We start from the raw sequence: 10,683 nt of genomic DNA on the forward strand, positions 1-10,683 counted from the left end.
TTCTTTCGAGATAAAGTACTAGTATCTTTAATATGAACAAGTCCACTGAACGCCTCCATCACAAACCCCCTTTTGTCAACATATCGTAGACAAATAGCCATTTTCTCTTTGTGATACACGTCTCTAGATTCATCAACCAATAAAGCAAAGTAGTCACTATTTATATCATCTATTATATTCTTAATTGTTTCAATCTTACATACTGTCACAATATCTTTCTGGATGTCATGAGAAGTCACTTTATTATTTTTAGGAGATTTTTCTAACACAAAAGGTTTAATTTCATCACATCTAATAGCATACCAAGAAAAACCTTTAAGAAAATTACCTTTATTCAATGACGATTCACTCTCTTCATGACCATGAAATGCAAAACCTTGATTCAAGAGAAGTCTTACCACATCGATTGAAGTGTTTAAGAGAACTCGATATTCATGTTTAATTTTATCATCCAACTTGTAAATTGTAGCCTGAATGGATTGTTGTTCTTGCATTAGATTGTAACGATCCTTAATGGTCGTTTTGAATACTAGGGCTTTTTATTTCATAAAAGACTCACCCCATAAATTTTTAATGGGTACTTTAGATTAATTGATAACTAAGGTTATTTAGTTGAGGGTAAATTTCAATAACTAATTTAATTAGGGGGCTAAGTTAATAATTTATTTAATACCCTATACCATTTTATTTATTAAAATAGGTTAGTAGGGTTACACTTTTGGGTCAAAATTTAGAAGGAAAACAAAAGAGAGTTCTCGCCAGTGACTTCGGCGCAACAGGACACAAACCTGAATTGCTTTAGGTAAGATTCATTATCCCTAAATTCAAATCTTAATTTCTGTAAGGGTGTAAATGGGTAGAGGACATTATATTATAATATTAAACTTGAATTGTAAAAAGAACTTGGAGGTTGGCATGCGTACTGTTGGAAATTTTCTACAAGATTTTGGTCAATTGAATAATGATTATAGGCTAATATTTAGGGTGATGATATATATTAAATCCTTAGTTTATGTAATGCATTTTGTAGTTAAATTCTTTGTGTAATTTGGGTTTGGTTTCGGATATTCTCATAATTATCATAATTTAATTCAAGTTTTAATATATTGAGGTAGGTAATTAAATAGTAGGTGTATTGTATTATATGAATACCATTAAATTTATGTTATTTGGAGGAACTAAGACTTAACCCTAGGCTTGAGATTTTAAGAAATTGATTATAGAATTGGGTGAGTTGTTGGATCTAGGTTAAACATATAAATAATAATGGTGTCTACGGACTAGTTACTTATAAATATTGTATAATTGATAGATTGGAAACGTGAGGCTTTGAAGAAAGGAAAGACATTCGTGAATTAGCTTGCTTGGATTCGGTTCTTCGATTGAGGTAGGTTATGGTTTTATTCTATATCATAGATAGACTCTTAATAGTAATTGATATTCATTGAGTAATGTGTGAAGTTTACTACGCATTTAATTGTTGTGGTTTGGATGGTTGATATGTTGTTGTGATTGGTCTGAAATCCCGAGGCCATGAAATCCATAAACTTGAACTTGCCCTATCAAAAATGGTGTCTTGAATAAAGAAGGCTTGATGAAATTTTGTTAATGAAGTGGAATGTAATCATGAAGAATGATAAATTAATTATATTTGGATCGGGTGTCACGTTCCGGCACGGTATATTTGGATCGGGTGTCACATTCTGACACGATAATATTAAAGGAGAACAACTTAAAATTACTTAATACTACCCAATCTCCAATAACTCATTTTCCAAAAGAGTGTGATGTGGAGGCTTGAGTCCTCATGTGTGATCTTGATATCGTTGACTGATTATGTAATTGTTCATTGGTTCCCACCTGTTAAGTGTTATTGTTGACTTCCCGCTATTACTTATTGCATATTGATTCCTATTTTGAGTCGGCCGGTGATACCTAGCACTGACCTCTTTTTTTATTAATTCAATACAATAGGGGAAAAGATCGTACAGTTCCCAACCGAGACAGACCCCTACGTGTATTTTTTCTTGTTTTATTTTGTGGAGTGCAGTGAGTGTTCCACCGACTTCGACTCGACCTCAGCTCTAGTCAGTCTCAAGATCATCGGATTTCAGAGTGAGCTATCCTTCTAGCTCGTGATAGATTTTCTCGATTACGGCATGGTGTCTTTAGTTTTTGGACACATTTTATTATTTGCTTATTTTGTGTTTGATACTTCCAAACTTAGTTTTAGAAATTAGATGTCCTTAATGTGATGACTTTCAGGTTTTGGGAAAACATATTTAATTGAGCTTCCGCGTTATTATCATATTTATTAGTTGGGGTTTGTATCGTTGGTTCTCCCACCTAGGAGGTTAAGTGTGGGTGCCACTCACAGCCCATTTTGGGTCGTGACAATTAGATCTTCACACTTTCTTTTAGATTGATTAAGAACGCTATTCATAGGACTAATATGTGTAGGAAAGATATCCTTTCTATACGAATTTGTAAATCTTTTTGTCGAAAATACATTACCACCACCTTGATTAATGTTTTTTCCTTGAATAAATAACAAGGTAAATAATAAGCAGCATCCGCACTAATAATATATTCCAACCAATCATGATATTCATCAAACCATGTATAAACGAAACAACGTGGTGTTCCAAAAAAATCAGTTTGAAGAAACTGTTGAGTTCAAGGTTGACATGGACTTTTTATGATGTATGCCCTCCTTATCTCATCATGAAGGTTTGGATGATAATTCAAAATTGGAGTTCCACTACTAAAAACTACAAAAAAACAACGTAAAAAAGTGATGGATTGCGTCGCCTTTTTGGTCAAACTCAACGGAAAAGCGATGTAGTCACTTCCATCGTTTTTTGCTCGATATTTTTAAAAAAGCGACGGACAGAGATGCAAAATGCGACGGATTGTGTCGCCCCTAATATTTTTTAATTAAAAAAATAACGTACTCCGTAGGTTTAATTTTTAAAAAAATTATTTAATATAAAGCAACGGACTGTGTTGTTTACTTTTTAAATTTTTAATTACTTTTTTCCAGAAAAGCGACGGATAAATGGTCTATGTCCGTCGCTTTTATTCTTGGTATTCTTAAAAATTTCCAAAACAGCGACGAACATAGAGTATCTGTCCGTCATTTTTCTGGAAAACATTTTTAAAACATTTCTAGAAAAGCGACGGACTTAAGGACCCTGTCCGTCGCTTTTCTGTAATATTTTTAACAATAGAAATATGCAGTTTTTATTGCCCACCTGCAATCAAAATTCAATTCACTGCATATCAATTCAACTCATTCCAACACAACTAACAACAAATAAAATACGTGAAATTCATAATAACAAACATAATTAAACACTTAAAACGAATAAATTCATAATTTACAATGATTTAAAGTCTTTCAAAATTAACAACAAAATTTAAAATTTTCATAAATTAACATAAGGAACCTAAGGACTATTTGATATGTATTCATCACTATCGTCGAAGTCATCCGAAGTGAACCTTCTTGAATAATATGGCGGAGGGTGACGAGCGAGGTTGAGTACTTGTTCATTGATTTGCTCAACTTGTTCATTCATAATTTTTTGCTCCTCAACCCTTTTTGCCTTAGATTTTTCTAATGCGAGTGTAAGTTCTGCAATTTGCTGAGACAAAGCAGTTATCTGAACCCCGTCAATGGCTTCGACTTGACGTAATGATCTAATACCTTCTAAACTTAATTGGAGTTGTCGCACGACATTTCTAGAGCCCATTTCATATTTCCGTCCCTTGTGGCTCCCTCCAACCACTTTTTTTATTCAAATTTGAGTGAATTGTTCAGGCATTAGCTAGACCGAATCTCTCATCTCACTTATGTTCCGCTCATAATCTTGCTGAATATTAGAAAATAAAAGTTATGATCAATATATATATATACACATTAAAAATAAAAGTTAGAATCAAAATATATTATACATTATGTTAAATAACTTACATAGGCTCGTTCGGCTCTTTCCTCCATCCACTCATCCGGATCCAACGAATTAGTCTTTTTGTTCACATGAGTCTTTTTAAATACTCCATGAGGATAGGGAGTGCGTCCCAATTCTCTTTCCTATAAATAAAAATACAATTAATGAAATAATATTTTGTCAAATAATTTATTTAAGAAAATGAATTTAAATTTAAAATTTAGAAATCTTACCATCTCCCTCTGAATCGTACCAACACTCTTTGCACCTTCGGTGTGCAACGATCCACCCTTTAGGCTGACTCTTGATTTTTTTTCTTAATCGGACAAAGCCTTGAATTCTTCGGTATCTCAAAACTGGCATAATTCTTCAAATATATGCTCGAAGGTGCCCGATCATCCCTAGCTTTCTTTAGCCAGCTAAATAGTCTGACGCTCGCTTTTCTTTCAAAAGTGGTCGCAATGACCATATTGTACCTTGGCTCCAAGGTACATGAAGTCTGAAAAAATGAATAGCATTAGGTAATTAGTAAAGTAAAGTATAGTAAAAATATTAAACTTAACTTAAAAAATAGATTTAAACATATGTATAACTTGAATTCATTAAATATTGTCTGGCGGATACTGTTTGGAATCTCCCGTCAAGAGTGATAGAGCTTAGTATATAGCCTCCTAACACTCTCCTAAAGAACCCTAGCAACCTTCTTCGAAGGATGCCACCTACAAGACACATAATAAACATGTAATTAGTTCATGAATAATTTATTAATGTAGCAAAAATAAATAAATAAAATATTAAACTTATGAGGATCCATCAAGCTCAATCATGACTCTCCAAAGTCTGTCCCTATGCCCAGGAGCTAACTTAGGCACATCATGTACTGCCTCTACTCTAATAGTAGAAAAAGGTGAAGCTGATGTTGTAGGAGTGTCAGTCTCAACACTAGAATCACCAATGTTGCATTGCTATAGAAAACACAAGTCTGTCGCATTGCTGTTGGCTTAATGAAAGGACCGAAAGCTTGATGAAAATCCAAGCCAGGGCGCTACGTGAACCCCTTTGCAATGAGGTAAGCTTTATATCAATCTATAAAGCCATCTACTTTTCTTTTAATGTGATATAACTATTTATAGTCCTCAACATTCTTTGTTGAGTCTCATGGTACCAATTCTCAAGTTTGATTCTTCATCAAAGCATCATACTCTACTTTCAAACTTGTCTCTACTCTTTATGGAAGATAGCTTGTTTGAAGGTTGTTGGAGTAGGAGTGAAATGAGTTAGAAAACTGAATTATCTTTTGGGAATTGATAATATTATTTTGGGACCTAGTGGTTGTTCTAGGTTAATTGGATTCTAAGAAGAGTGGTATATGTGATTGTAGGGGTGTTCACGGTTTGGTAAAAATCAAACCAAACCAATTTACAAAAAACTACATTTGGTTTGGTTTGGTTTGATTTAAATGTTTATTGAAAAAAATAAAAAAATAATGAAACTGAACTGATAAATTATATAGATAAATTTTATTATTATTTGAAAGTTTTTCATAAAGAATCATAAATATTTTTTCCCTTTGATTTAGTCATCAATTTGATTTGAGTCTACTTCTTTCACATACTACAACGCGTTCAAATTATATTACTTAAAATATGCCCAAACGGGCATTCAGCCACTTGACATGTAACGACCTATTCTGCTATTACTGAAAAATATTTACGGTAAAGGTATACAAATCTCATTCGTCATAGGATTCGGATCAATTTTTTGGTATCCAAGTACATTAGTTATGAATCGAAGTCGTCCAATGCCCCTATCACACAGTTAAGTTGAAAGTGCCCTTACCAATTTAGTTTCGGGCTTAAGTTCAAACTAAAGTCAACTTCAAATAACCATATCTCTCAGTCTATAATGAATTAGGTGGCCCATAACCTATAAAATAAAAGGTCTATAAGTCTTCTTTCCAACGCCACCACATTTGCATCATTTGAAGTCTGAGGTAGAAAGCTATTATTTTACTGAATTTTATCTATGCTGAAAAGATGAGGTCGCTATAGTGGGAATTAGACTGCTATAGCGGGGCTGCTACAGCTAGCTACGTGTAGTTAAATGCAATTTTCAAACCTAAAAATTACTCCCAAACTCATTCAAGGTCAAGCTAGTGCAAGAGAGGGGCGATTTCTTTAGTTTTCATTGATTTTCTCTTTCAAGGTAAGTCATTCTATAAATCTAACACTCGTTTGATTCTTTATTCATTAGATTGATCATGGTGGAGGTAGAAAGTTAAACTAGGTAGAATTTTCTGGTGTAAAAGGAATTAATACGCTGAAAATCTCTTGAATTTGAGTTAGTGTTGATAGATTATGTCCTTGGGATTAGAAATTTATCTAATTATTTCAAAATAAAGAGTTTTTGAGTAGATTGGGGGTAGAACTTGTGAGTTTGAATTCCAAATTACTTTTTGGAAGAGTAATTTATTAATCACTCTTATAATTATTATTATTAGATGATTTAGCCTTCGAAAATATGAAGAAGAAGAAAGACCATCAGCGACACAACTTACTTGTTGCAGCAGCTTAGAGTTCATGTAGGCTAGATTTTCTCAATTGAATAGTTAGACCTGTATTATATTTCATAATACTCTTGTACATGGATGAGAGACTTCATGTATAGGCCTTCGAGCATAGAGTGAGGATGGTTAAAGGTTGTTGTTTATGGTTGTTAAGATAGGAAAGATGATAACTAAGGGGTGATTCTCTAGTTCTTGATTGTTAACCTTGAGTTTTCTTGTTGGGGTTGTTTTGGTGGTAATTCTAAGGTTAAGTGTTATGAAATTTCTAGGTTATAGCACTTCTGGGACTTGTGGTAATTAAGGGGAACTTATGTGTACTCATAATGAGGCCTAGTATTTGAGTTAGTGATATATTGGTATGGTTCGTGTTGTCCAATATATGTATGTTTACTGTTATTTGTCTCACTTGTGGTGATCAAGGGGAACTCATGTGTACTCATAATGGGGCCTAGTATTTGGGTCATTGATATGTCGGTCTGGTTTGTGTTGTCCAATATATATATATATATATATATATATATATATTCATGCATGTTTACTGTTATTTGTCTTAGGAAAAATTACTTAATTGAATGTGTTTTAAAAAATATTTACCATTTTTAAATATACTTTTATTTTATTACCATTTTTAATGATCATTAACAATACTTTAATTAAATAAGACATTATATACACTTTTTTATTTGGGAAAAGGAAAAGGGTGCTCATTATCTCTCTTTCTCTAAGGTTTTTCTTCAGTTTTCTGTGTTTCTCTTTCTCTTATTCCTTCATCTTTTCTTCATTCTTCCCTTATTCCTTCATCTTTTTGTTTGTTTCAGATGGAACTCATAGGTTTTAGGTGTACAATTATAATGGAAGGTCAGAAATCTCCTTGAAGAAGCTCACGAATTCAAATTGTTGATTCAACCGATAGTGGTGAAGTGAATGTCGGTCCTACTTTTAGTTTGGAAATTTCTGCAAATCAATCTCTAGAAGAATTTGGTGGTGAGATTAATCAAAATTTTCAAGCATTGCATGTGAAGAAAAATGGCAGTAGAAGTAAGAAAAAAACTAGTGAGTTGAGTTCTAAATCTAAATAGAAAAAAAAATGAGGTGATGTTGCATCGGCATCTAAGAAATTTGTTGACAGTGATGACGATTTTGAGGATTTACCTCCTCCATTTCAGTCAAAGAAAGTGAGACCTACAGTTGCTCAGGAGAAGAATCCAAAAAGTCAAAATCGATTGTGCAAAAATAGGGTTCTGCCAGAGAGTCTATATTCGGTATGTCATTCTACCAACACATTATTTAACCGATAGCATTTTCAATCTGTTATTTTGAACTTGTGTGCTAGATGTTGAAGAAAATATTTGTGTATTTGATACTTTTATTATAGTCTAAATTTGTGTATTTGATACTTTTAATACTTTTATTATAGTCTAAATTTGTGTATTCTGCCAGAGAGTCTATATTCGGTATGTCATTCTACCAACACATTATTTAACCGATAGCATTTTCAATCTGTTATTTTGAACTTGTGTGCTAGATGTTGAAGAAAATATTTGTGTATTTGATACTTTTATTATAGTCTAAATTTATTTGCTCAAGTTTATTATATCAGTGATTGTTAGGAGTTTTGCCAAAAATTATTAGATCTTTTGTGATGCAATTTGTTTATTTTTTTAAATAAATATAAATGAATTAAACTTTGAACTAAAATGTATTACACATACATTAAAGTTGAATTAGAAGAGAAAATGAAATTTGTAGTTAATTAAAAAAAGTTTTCTCAATGATCTGTATACACAAAAATGAATTAAATTTTGAACTAAAATATGTATTATACATACATTAAAGCTGAATTAGAAGAGAATTAGAGACGAATGAAACCTATAGCTAATGAAAAAAGTCTTCAATGATCTGTACACGACAAAAATAAATTAAAGTTTGAACTAAAATGTGTATTACACACATATTAAAGTTGAATTAGAAGAGAATTAGAGACATTGATATGTAAAGAACAAAAGTGAAAAATTTGTGTATTTTATACTTTCATTATAGTCTATTTTATTTTAATTTGTGTATTATACTTATGTAGTCTTGACTGTGTAGGCATTTGTTCTGCATTAAACAAATTCTAACTATCTTACTGTTTTAAAATCGGGTTGCTATATCTTCCTACATTTTCATGTGTACCCATTGCTATCTTTTCTATGTTATGATACAATCACTAAATTCTAACAAATATTAAGATGATTTCTGGATAAGCTCTTTCTTATCCTTGATTGATGAATGCTACTATTATCATTTGGTTGTTTGCTTGGTGAGATTTGTAAGAAACTGGATAGTAATTACCTATTTTTCTGGCCGAATGTGCTTAGTTTCTTGGTTAAAGGCAAATTTGTTCCTTATTATCATTTTTTTCATAAAATGATTGGGTTGGATATTTTCGATTTGATAGATATATTGGTAGGTTAGATTAGAACCAAATTAGAGGCATGTCCTGGACAGAACTTTATAACATGTCTATACTTTTATTGAACTAATCAAGAAACAATATTCTAAACTTCAGTTAAGAGTGTAAGAAAGAAACCAAGGAGGAGTAAGAAAGATTTAGGGCCGATAGGCCGATCTAGAATAGATTCCTAGCGATCTTCAAGTCAACAACAGAGGCGAAAACTTGCTCTTCTTCATAGTCATAGTTTGTAGACTAGGATGTTTTACCAAAGGTCTATCTTGTTTTGCTTCCAAAGATAGTGTTGGAATCTAGTCTTTTGATATTTCTAAATAACATGCTCATATGATATTAAGATTCTACGAGTATAGTGATTATATTATCACGAGTATAGAGGAATGTATTCAATTTTTTCTCTGAGGCATAGTAGACGAATTGATTGAAATGTGGCTTTACTCAATCTATATTCAGTTAAAATTATGCATGTTTACGAGTTGCAAGCCTGTACTCCACAAAGTAGCCACATATATCTATTAGTCCTGCTAAACATTGTCATTAGTTTTGTTTTTGTTCTTTTTGGTGCAAATCACAGGCAACATATTTAGTATTTGATTGCTGCTATGAGGGAATGAATTCATTCTTCTCAAATATATCATTTTTACTTTATTTAAGCCGAGAGTCTATCAGTTACAATCTCTTGATCTTCAAAAGGTAGGAGTAAGATTGTGTACATACTACCCTTGTCGGATTACATTTGGTATACATATTTGATAAATAAATTCTATTGTATACACAATTATAGTTTTTGCTTATCAAAAGAAATAAAGAGGAACAAAATGGCCCTTACTTTTGTTTGTGTGTTCTTTCTTGGCATGCATATTATTTTCTAAAGTTATAAACTTATTTTTACTATTTTATTAATGAATTAAACTTTGAACTATATGTATTATACATACATTAACGTTGAAATAGAAGATAATTAGAGAAAAGATTTTGGCAAATGGGTATTCTTGCCTACACAGATTGTTGGTATAACGAAAACTGCTGGCATGATTTCATCGATTTTACTATATTACTTGAGTGTGGTCAAGTTCTATGATAAGCGTCCTGAATTGAAGAAATCACCTAAATGCAATGGAAAAAATGAGTTTGAGCTCATTGAATCTAAGTTCATAACTGAAGGGATTCCTAAACAACAAGAAGATTCATTGTAAGTTTAATTATTTATCAAATAAATACTATCTTTTGTATTGGTCTTATTAAACTCAATAGTATTTTTATAATAATTTTATATTTTTAATTTTGTAGGGACTGTGGAGTTTTTTTGGCTGCATTTGTGGAGTTAGTGAGCAATGGCCAAGATATTGCAAATCAACAACTAAGGGCAGACAGTCTCCGAAAGAGGTTTGGGGCTTTACTATGAGAATATGCAATGAAGAAGCAAAAGAGTAACCTTCAAAAAGAAGACGAAAGACCACATAAATAAATAAATATAGATATATTAGTTAAAATGTCTATAAAAACTATGTTGTCTAAAAACAGTTTATAGCTAATGTATTAGTTAGGTTTTGAAGATTGTTTTGTGCTATCTTTTTTAAGATGATTTTTGTTCATGTAAAATACATTTTTAATATAATTTTTTTTCATGTAAAATATATCTTCTTCTTTTTTATAATGCAATACATAGCTACATTAATGTTAAAGTATTTCAGTAGTGTTATCAAAGTGAA

The sequence above is a fragment of the Solanum dulcamara genome, chromosome 2, assembly GCF_947179165.1.
Source record: "Solanum dulcamara chromosome 2, daSolDulc1.2, whole genome shotgun sequence".
Taxonomy (NCBI): Eukaryota; Viridiplantae; Streptophyta; class Magnoliopsida; order Solanales; family Solanaceae; genus Solanum; species Solanum dulcamara.